This window comes from Antennarius striatus, chromosome 11 (genome assembly GCF_040054535.1).
Source record: "Antennarius striatus isolate MH-2024 chromosome 11, ASM4005453v1, whole genome shotgun sequence".
Lineage (NCBI taxonomy): Eukaryota > Metazoa > Chordata > Actinopteri > Lophiiformes > Antennariidae > Antennarius > Antennarius striatus.
The window spans coordinates 16,326,963-16,337,549 of NC_090786.1; positions in this window are offsets into that span (position 1 = coordinate 16,326,963).

A 10,587-nucleotide genomic window follows, 5' to 3' on the forward strand; every position below is an offset into this window, starting at 1 on the left:
CTGCAACTCTGACACTGAGAAGGCCACTAAAAAAAAAAAAAAAAAAGACTGATCACATATACAAAGAACAAACACAGAAACTTAATAATAATACAACACTTAACACTTATTGCATGATGACACTTTGGTGTAATTGCTGGATCCTTGTTTGGTGTTAAGAGATTTCTATTGTCGCGTGGAATTAGCATAGATGATAGTAATTACTGTGATTTAGAGTTCTGCGCTACAGCCAAACACCAGAGAATTAATCGCATCTCCTTGTGTATCCAAGTGGAGACTCAAATCTATTGAGCTGTCAGGACATGTGGTGATTTAATTTCTCCAGGCTACTTTTACCATGAGTAATGTTTTAATGTGGAAAAAGGTAGCGGTAAGGTATGGACGTGAGACATACTATTTTTAAAAAAGAAATAAAAAAATAAAGCCACAAACCATAGACGGATTGTTTTTTTCATACATCGGCTTAAGTTCACATGTTAAAGCTGAGAAATAAAGTTCCAATACAGAGATGAAACAATTACCACAGAAAATCCTCAGGGAAATACTAATGTCCTCGCTTGTTTTGGTGTTTGTTTACAGAGGTATAATGTGTTTTTTTCCAGAGTGAAGTTCAGTGTTTGCCCTAAATCCCTAAGTGTCTGCAGGCTCCGCTAAGTTCTTCAATCTGATGCATTAGCAGATCCTTCTTTATTCTAATGAGGACATAGAGGTCTGATGTTTTTGTCACCCCTGTCACCTTTTAAATCCATCCCATCAGTTCACAGTGTCTTCATTCACCTAATGTAGCCTGCAATGCAAAACAAGTCAGCAAATAAGTTACATGGACAGTCTCCATGAGGTGTTCACTGTACTGCTTGTGTGCTGATAAATAATCAACTCACTCGTCTGTGAACTCCTCCTCTTCGTCTTCCTCTTCCTCAGACGAGGATGTCAGTCATCAGTGACACCTACCACACCTACCACAGCCACAAAACTATAGGATGTGTACAGGTGCTAATTTAGTGAGCAGTGTACCATGGTAAATTTTTCTTGCTTGTTCTTGTTAGTACTCACTTTCACAACCCTCCGCACTGTACTGTAAATAATATTGGTACAATAGCAAGGTCTTGTAAATGTTTAAATGTACCACCCAAAGTAAAAAAAAAAAAAAAAAGGAGCAGGGTAAGAGATACACCTCCTATTATATCAGACTTTATTACATGATTACCAAATTAATAAATAAATATGAATTAAACTTATATTGGACTTGGTATATTGTGAGTGAAAGAACAATTCATTAGGCATGATGAAGACCAAGAAGGCAAGATTTACTCACTCACTGTATTATTTATGCATGTATTATTAACACCATATCAGCAATTGACATTTCAAATAAAGCCAGTGTATTGTGACTCTCCCAGCGGACGAGAAGCAGGAGGAGAGGCAGGAACCTGTGTGACAGCAGTCCAGCATTGGTTGAGCTCATTCTCCTGCACAGCAACAGAGCATCCTGTGTGGGTGTGGTTTCCACACAAACACATTTCATTTATTCTTAACTGTCAACGCCTAAAAGCTGTATAAAGGTGAAACAAAACTTATTGCTTGCTTTCTCTATCCAACTTCGTAATACGGAACACCTTATAATCACATCAACCTCTTCTGTCTTGTTAACATTAAACTGATTTGAAGTTTTAAATTGGAGCTCGATCCAGTTTCTTCATATTTTTTTGTTTGTCTCTGCCTAAGTCCTCAAAGGTACAGTACTTTATGTTTGTTGACACTGTAAGACAATACTTTCTTTCCTTAGAATAAAAATAGCACAACTTGTCTCCTCTGAGCTGTCAGTGCACACTCCTCACGACTACCCAGTCTTTCACTAAAGGACTAAATGTGTGGGCTTATTGATTGGGAAGCTTTCAGTACCTAATGGGTCTCTTCATTAGTCCTTTAGTAAAGTTAGTTACCCTGGAAAGGTCACCCAGTTAATCCTTTGTTTTGAAAGGCAGTTGTGCTCACATCGCTTGTTGTTTGCTACAGGTGTTTGACGCTAATTCCAAATAGACTTAGATTTCTGATAAAATAAGTACACGTTCTTATTTAAGCTTTTTCCCTCCGGGTGTTTTCTAATTTAAATCATTACATTAGAAATCCACAATAATCATATTCCCTAACCTGTGTAGCACTCTTTTGTTGATCTAAAAGTAGTGAAAATTATATATTACATTCATAATTTGACTCAAGGTTAAGTGCAGATACATCAGCAGTGAAGTGAAAAACAATTCAGATTTCATAAGAAGTTATAATGTACTGTCGAATTGTAGTTATTATCATTACAGTTACAGTTTTGTGGCCGACAGAAGTGAAGCTTTTCTTTTGACAACATATATAATTAACTATAATTTAGTATCAGCTTTCTAACATTACAACCGTTATTTCTGTATACGTGTTATTACTGTTATGCAAGGATTTCTGTCTCTCTTCCACACAATAATCTCTACCACCATTTCTCTTTCTCTGATTTGGATGTATCATAATAATAAAAATAGCAAAGAATGGAAATACTCAAGTGTAAGTGAAGTCCATTATTTGACTACAGTTCACCTCTGAACACTGTGTGGTTCTGCTGTGCACTATTTAGCATACGTGAGGTCAATTATAAAACACAACAAAATTGTAATTGCAAATTGATACATATCCAGCAACCTAGTCCAGTGATTTAATACACTCTATGAAGCTCTGAACAAAATTAAATTAAGAGTAGGACAATTGGCTTACTGTGCCTGAATAAATCCACAACTCTGACTAAGGTGAGTATGGCGGCAGACCTCTTGCCACTGGGTCACAGGAAAGATGAATATCATACTAACTCATTCTATTTCCTTTTGATTTAACTATCAAATAAGCCATTTTATTTTCACATTTCTCTTAATATCACACCTGTGGCTCTTTCCCTATTATATAACTATAAAAATGCATGAATCAGTGAGTGTCAAGATTAGATTGAACTGACCTTATAGGACATTCGTTTGAATCCGCAACTCCAAACTATTAATATTTTTCAGTAGGATCGAGCTACTAGTTTGGTAGTACTTAGTTTCTGTTTGTCAATAATCATCTTATCACCCTAATGACTTCCAGCCCTGACGCATTTCCAGGCACAGAATCTGATCTTGGGACCCAGTGGGGTCTTGCTTGGGACTCGATCCCGCCTGCTCCCTTGATCCGATTGATTATTTCATTCATTGATCCAAACAATTCCATTAAGACAAGCAGTAAAAAACTTTTTAAAGTGCTGTAAGGAAGGAGTCTGGTGAACGGGGGAGGAGGGGGTAGTAGGTGAGGCATATTGATTTTGTTGACAGTGACTCTGATCACTTTGAACAGCCTGGGATCGACAAGACGTCCCAAGGCGGAGCAAAGCCTTGATCTGGTAAAAAAGGAAGCCGACGATGGGCCTGTCCAACAGCAACAAACATTCTACAACTCAACAAAAACAAGAGAGGGTATTAACTGTGATGTCCATCGATCGGTCAGCTCTGCACACAACCAGAGACAAGCCGGCCCATTCGATTTGCCAGGAGACAGACCCGGTGTAATCTTAAGGAACTGCAAACAGAGAAAAGAACAACAGGGGTCAACAGACATCTTCAGCTGCAACACATTTCTGTAGGTTGCTGCACAGACAGAAATGAGAGAGACAGAAAGGGAAGACAGAAGAGAACAGAGTGAACGGGAAAGGGAAAAGATACAGTGCTCCACGGGGATTGATGGATGCAGTGTCATTAACAGTCGAGGCAGAGACTTCCTCCTGGCCTTACTGCCCACTGTGCACCAACGGTCATTCTTTTCAGGCACATCTGTGAGCTGGACGGATATAAATTAAGAGCGTAGACCAGTTTATTATGTCCTGTTTAGCAGATCTCACAGTTGGGGGTCCAGCATAAAAAAGCACAAGTTAGAAATTGACTTTTCTTTCCTGAACCTGATATCCAGCTGAGTAGATGAACAAGGGACAAACATAAAGCTGTAAATGCCAGAGGAATCCACAGATAGTACAGCTCCTTTGTTTTATTTTTCTGGCAAATGCAACATGTTTCTTTGTGAATCTGCTGAACACAAAACAGTGTCCGCAGAGATGTACAACAGCAGGCTGTCAGGGAAACTAAGATTGCTTTATACTGAATGTTCAACTTATTAGCAAAGGATTGTGAAGCATTTGAAGTCAGCACTTAAGATCCTCTTCTCTCTTTAAGGGAAGATAAAACATGAATGAATGTTTCTCTTAGCTGGAGTTCATTAGGAAACAGGCACACTCCAGTCAGTAGACTTTAGCTTCAGCAGTTTATGAAGAAAGAATGATGACCGGAGTGATAAAACTAGCACAGTAAGGGCAAAGAAAGCAAAAGCATATCCAAATCAAAGCACAGCATGTGTTGTGGCTGCATGGTGCCATTTAATTCCCTCAAATGATGATACTGAACATAGTTTATTTCTTGAACAGCAGACTTTTATGATTCTTGAACATTGATAGAATATAATGAGTCTATTAAAACCCCATTTGGAGAGTTTTTAGATAATTTAATTTTTTGTTGTCTTAAATTATTGTACATATATTCATGTTTCCCTGTAGGATGGATTCATCCTTTGACTTGTCCTCTAGTACCAACAAGAGAATGACAATTTTTAAGAGTAATTTGTCCAGTGTCATGGCTCACAAGCTGAAAAAATACAATTTATTGACAAAAATTCTAAACCTAATATATAGTAGCATATATTGATAAGTATTGGCAATGTGAGTGATTTTATAACCTCCACAGCCAAGTGCTGGTGCATCGCACAACACAAATATCTGGTTCTATTTTTCCACATTTAAATTGACGCCTGCACTCATACAGATGCCGACACTCATACAGATGCCGACACTCATACAGATGCCTACACTCATACAGATGCCTACACTCATACAGATGCCTACACTCATACAGATGCCTACACTCATACAGATGCCTACACTCATACAGAAATCTCAAGCATTCGCTTTACTATGATATTTGGATTATTTATAGTAATCGCTGGGATCAAAAGTTCAGCAGGCCAAAGCTGATGTTAACATGTAGCTCAAGCTATTCCTTTACAATAGACACCACATCTCTCTTCATGATACAACATTTTAGAAATTGTTCTGTAAGTTTGTTTTAAAAGGTAAAATCTTTTCCCTTTTTCCAGCACTAAGCATTAATTTTGCTTCAAGAAACAGGGAATACACCACCCGATGAAAGACAATATGGGTACTATCAACATTCGATTACTACTAAGTAGGAAAAACAATACTGATGTGTTGCTGTAAGAAGCTTTGTAAATGTTCACTTAGTGTGGTTAGATATAACTGACAGCAGAAGTAACCACAGCGATGTGCTGCTTCTCTGAGGGGCGAAAGGTTATGTTCAGACACAAATAGCTGACAGCAGGTAGGAGCAGAATGCTCAGCAGACATGAACTTATATTTAACACAGGTCATGCTTACTACCCATCAGTACATCAAAGAGAGACACCATGGTAAACCAATCATACAAATCTTGAATAAGAAGAATGCAAACTTGTCGGTCTAATGATGTCATGTTTTCAGCCTCTTTCTGTTTCCAGCTGCTCCTCTCAATCCACACCGGGCTTAAAAACACAGCTGGTGCAAACCAAACACACTGAAGATGAAAAGGTGTGAGCCCAGCAGCTGTTGATTATTGAAAATTTCTTTAACAGATTTAGATTGGTGCTGCTTGCTTTACTTTTCTAAGACAAATAAAATGACTCCGTACAGCAAAATATTTATTCTTTTCTGAATGATGTGATTAAATTATCAGGAAAATAATCACACTTGCAGCAGATTGATATCAAGAAATTTAAAGTAATTTTCAATAATGTATATCATTAATACATGTTATGTTAATAAGTAAATGTAAATAATGGAAATACCATAATATATATTTGCCATTTTAACGAGCCTCGGCTCCCATAATGCTCATTTGTACATTTAGGGTTTGTAAGTGTATTCAGATAACAAATCAACATATATGCAAATATCTGATATAACAACTACATGAAAAAGAGACAAATAGAAAAATATGAAAAGAGACAAGATCTGTGTCCCTAAATGTTCTCCACAGAAGGATTCTTCTATCTCCTTTTCAGTTGTGTGATTCTACAAAAATCTCATATCTGCAGATCTGCTCTATTTTATCTTGTATTTAATGATTGATAAAGCAGCTCCACATGAGCGACATCTGCACCTACATTTGGTGAAATGTTTGGGTGTGCCAAATGGCAGCTTGACGCAGAGCCAATCTGAGAACAGACAGGAAAGGTGATTGAAATTCATTGCTTTTGAATGGCTGTAATTTCTGTCCAGGTCAGAACAAGCCAATTGCCACAAGTACTGGGCATTTCCCAAACATGCAATTAAACTGGGAGCACATAAATTATTGAAGGAGGACGAAAGACGGAATGGTACTTTGTAATCATGGTATTCAGCAGCAGTACAAAAGTCAATTTTTATTGCTCTTTGAGACTCAAAAGGCATAGTTATATTACATGATGTGGAATTTCTTTTATTTTTTCATGTGTTTCCATAAAGCGTCTACTTGTACGTCAACATTGGCAAACTTTATTGCTTCCCCATGATTACACAAACAAGTGTGAACCAGCCCACTTTCTACCATTGGTCTGTCTATCTGCTCACCACCAACAGCTACCTGGCTGGATGGCATTTCACTTTTTTTATTCCAAAAGTGATATTTTGCAATATTACTGCTAATGACATACAGTCTGTAGATAATTGGCGGACTTTTTGGGGAAAGCCCGGTCTCATTAGAAGAGTCGGCATACATCCCACTTGGAATGGCGCTGCTCTCCTATCTAAAAATCTGACCAAGTTTATTTCCAGCCCAATATCACCCACTGTAATGTTACCCACTACACTTTCACCTACTGTACTGTCACTCACTATACTGTCACCCACCATACTGTCACCTACTGTACACACTATTGAGACTGTGTCTGTCCCTCGACCATTTAAAGTTAATTCATGTCAAATTAATTCATTTCAAGTCCAGAAGAAAGCAACTGGACATCAAAATTTTATAAAAATCAAAACCAAGACTCCAACAGCTCCAGAGTACAAGAAAATAAAATGTGGTCTCCTGAATATTAGATCTCTGTCTTCAAAAGCTGTTTTAATCAATGACATTAGTTTAGATTATCATATAGAATTATTCTGTTTGATGGAAACCTGGCTAAGTGAGGATGAGTATTTTTCCCTAAATGAAGCTACTCCTCCTAGTCACCTAAATTATCAGATCCCTCGAGTCTCAGGCAGAGGTGGAGGAGTGGCATCTATTTTTAATTCCTCGCTACAATTGAGCCCTATACCAAAAATGGTCTTAAATTCATTTGAAAATCTTAGTCTGAGCCTATCAAAAACAATCCAGAAACTACTTCAGCCTGTTATTTGTCATAAGTTATCGTCTTCCTGGCTCATACAGTGACTTTCTATCTGAATTTGCTGACTTCTTAACTAGTTTAATTCTTAAAACTGATAAGGTCATTATTGTTGGTGATTTCAATATTTACGTGGATGACAGTAATGATAGCCTCAGTAGTGCCCTCATGTCGATACTAGACTCCATAGGCTTTAGTCAGTGTGTACAGAAATCTACTCACCAGTTTAAGCATATTCTGGATTTAGTCCTGATTTATGGGAAGGAAATTGAAGAGTTACTCGTCTTTCCACCAAATCCTATCCTCTCTGACCACTGCCTGATAACTTTTGACATTCTGCTATTGTGTAATTCCCTTCCTGCAAAAAAGTTTATACTAGAAATTTATCAGATCATGCTATTTCTAAACTCAGGGAAGAAATCCAAAGTATGTTTAATATAATCCGGTACCTTAGCTATACAGAGGGTCATTTCCCGAACTCAGTTATAGTCCATCTCAAATTGATGAGTTTGTTGACAATACAACAGACTCTCTGCTCTATTAAAAAAATAAGACTATAAAACAGGGGATGCGAGCTTGTATCTGTGGAGATATATCTAATGTGTAATGAACAACTGATCAGATTCTAAAAAATGAAGGAAATTACAGGTCTTCATTGTTTTAACGTATTTAAAATAAAAACTCATTCTGATGTTAAGTTGGTTACTACTGCTCTTTCAGTATGTCATTTTCTTTTAATAAATCAAACAAACCCCACAGGCTGTGTCAATGCAAGCATCTGTCACATTGAATTTTAAGCCATCTTGTCCAACAGTCATTGTGTGTGACTCTGCAAACGCAGAAACATACACACATTCATATACAAATAGGTAGCTCACTCTAACTCTCACTGCACAAAGCCATTATTTCTAATGTAATTTAACACAGTCTTTTGTAACATGGTAATTATGGCAGATGGAAAGATTTCCACCTTACGGTCATCTACAATTGCTGACGGGTCGTTGAATTTCTACAGAGAGAGGGAAGAGGTTTATGAACAGATTAACAGGACAGTCCTTTATGTTTTATCTTTAAGACACATGCAGAGAATGGAGGTGGTCTGGTTGCCTTTAAATCACAGAGTCAATTACCTTGTCCATATGGGACAGCGGTGATTTGTATATTAAGGACGGGCAGAGGAGAGTGGAGGGGCTGTATCAAAGGGGTTTCCCTGAGCTATTTTGTGTCCCTTAAGGCTACACTTATGAACACCTGACTGACTCTAATTCCAGGCTGTGCCGGGTGCGATAGCTTTGGCAGCAGTAGTAGGTTGAGATGAGATGGTGGATAGAGCACCTGGTCCATGAACAGCTACCAGCATCTCCAGGGATTCTTCTAATTAGTGTCAGACTCACACCAAAAAACCTCTGAAAATACTTTTTATAACACATGTGAAAAGAACTGTTTGTTGACCACCCCAAGAGAGAACTATTGGCCATGCTGTATAGCTCCCTTCAGTTCTGGACAATATCATTGCTTTTATCAGCTCATTATTTCGGTTTTCTATGCCGCAACCCTTCTATTTCGGTTCAATCACACACTCCTAGCAGTGGACTGAAGCTGTTTTTGGTCAGAAAGCTTTAAAGCCCTCTGTGCATTACCTGTCCAGTGAAAACAACTGAAGGTTAGCATCTAGCCGGAGAGAATACTGGAGCATTTAGAATTCAAAGAGAAAAATATTCCCTCTCAAAAGTAGTTGAAGCCCAAACTCAAGTTTAAAGCAGTGTGGATATTGTTGTATTGCTACCAGACATTCGAATAAGCAGTTTCACTGCTTTCAGGACTTTTGTGATGACACTTTCTTCATGGTTTGTTCACAGCTTGTTTCTGTTTCGTCCAATAATTCACTACAACAGCTGGTATATTTTAAAAACATGAGTTAATCAGCTGATATTATATGACACCTACAGCTTCAATGACTAACAGAGCAGGTGTCCGATAGATAGATAGATGGATGGATGGATGGATGGATGGATGGATGGATGGATGGATGGATGGATGGATGGATGGATGGATGGATGGATAGATAGATAGATAGATAGATAGATAGATAGATAGATAGATAGATAGATAGATAGATAGATAGATAGATAGATAGATAGATAGATAGATAGATAGATAGATAGATAGATAGATACTTTAATAATCCTTGAGGAAATTGCACATATCCACTGCTCAGCCAACCACCAGGAAAAACAAAAAAAACAAAACAGGACATACAAGACTTACACTACACTAACAGACACATTTAGCATTAACAGGACATATACTAAAACGATTAAAATATAAACAGTATAAAATTAAAATATAAAAAGTTTTAAATTAAATCCATTTAACCGCATGCTGACCTCGCCACCTCCCCCCGCTCCTCCTGAGAGAGTCATTGTACCCCCTGATGGCACGGGGCACGAAGGAGGACCTCAGCCTCTCTGTGGAGGCGCTGTGGGACAGCAATCTGCCGCTGAAGGTGCTTCTCTGCTGGGAGAAGGCGGTGTGCAGGGGGTGGCTGGTGTTGTTCATGATGGCCCTGAATTTAGACATGGTCCTGCTCCCCAGAACTGTCTCCACAGAGTCCAGGCTCAGCCCGACCACTGAGCCCGGTCTGTGGATGATTCTTTTAAGACTGTCCATATCTCTTTTCCTGGCCCCACCACCCCAACACACAATGGCGTATGACAGCACACCGGAGACTACGGACTGATAGAACATGAGAAGGAGCTTAGGACAGATGTTGAAGGAGGCCAGCCTCCTCAGGAAGTACATCCTGCTCTGCCCCTTCTTGTACACACACAGTCCGAGTTGAGTGACCAGTCCAATCTGCTGTCTAGTTGCAGTCCCAGGTACTTACAGTTTCCTACCACCTCCACCTCACTGCCCTCGATGATCACTGGTTGTGGGGAGGGAGGTAGCCGCCGGAAATCCAGCACCATCTCCTTCGTCTTGGAGACGTTGAGCTGGAGCTGGTTCTGTTGGCACCACTCCACGAAGTTAGTCACCAATGCCCTGTCATCGGAATCATCGGAGTAATTCTGTATGTGGCATGTATCCAAGTTGTACTTGAAGTCCGATGTGTAGAGG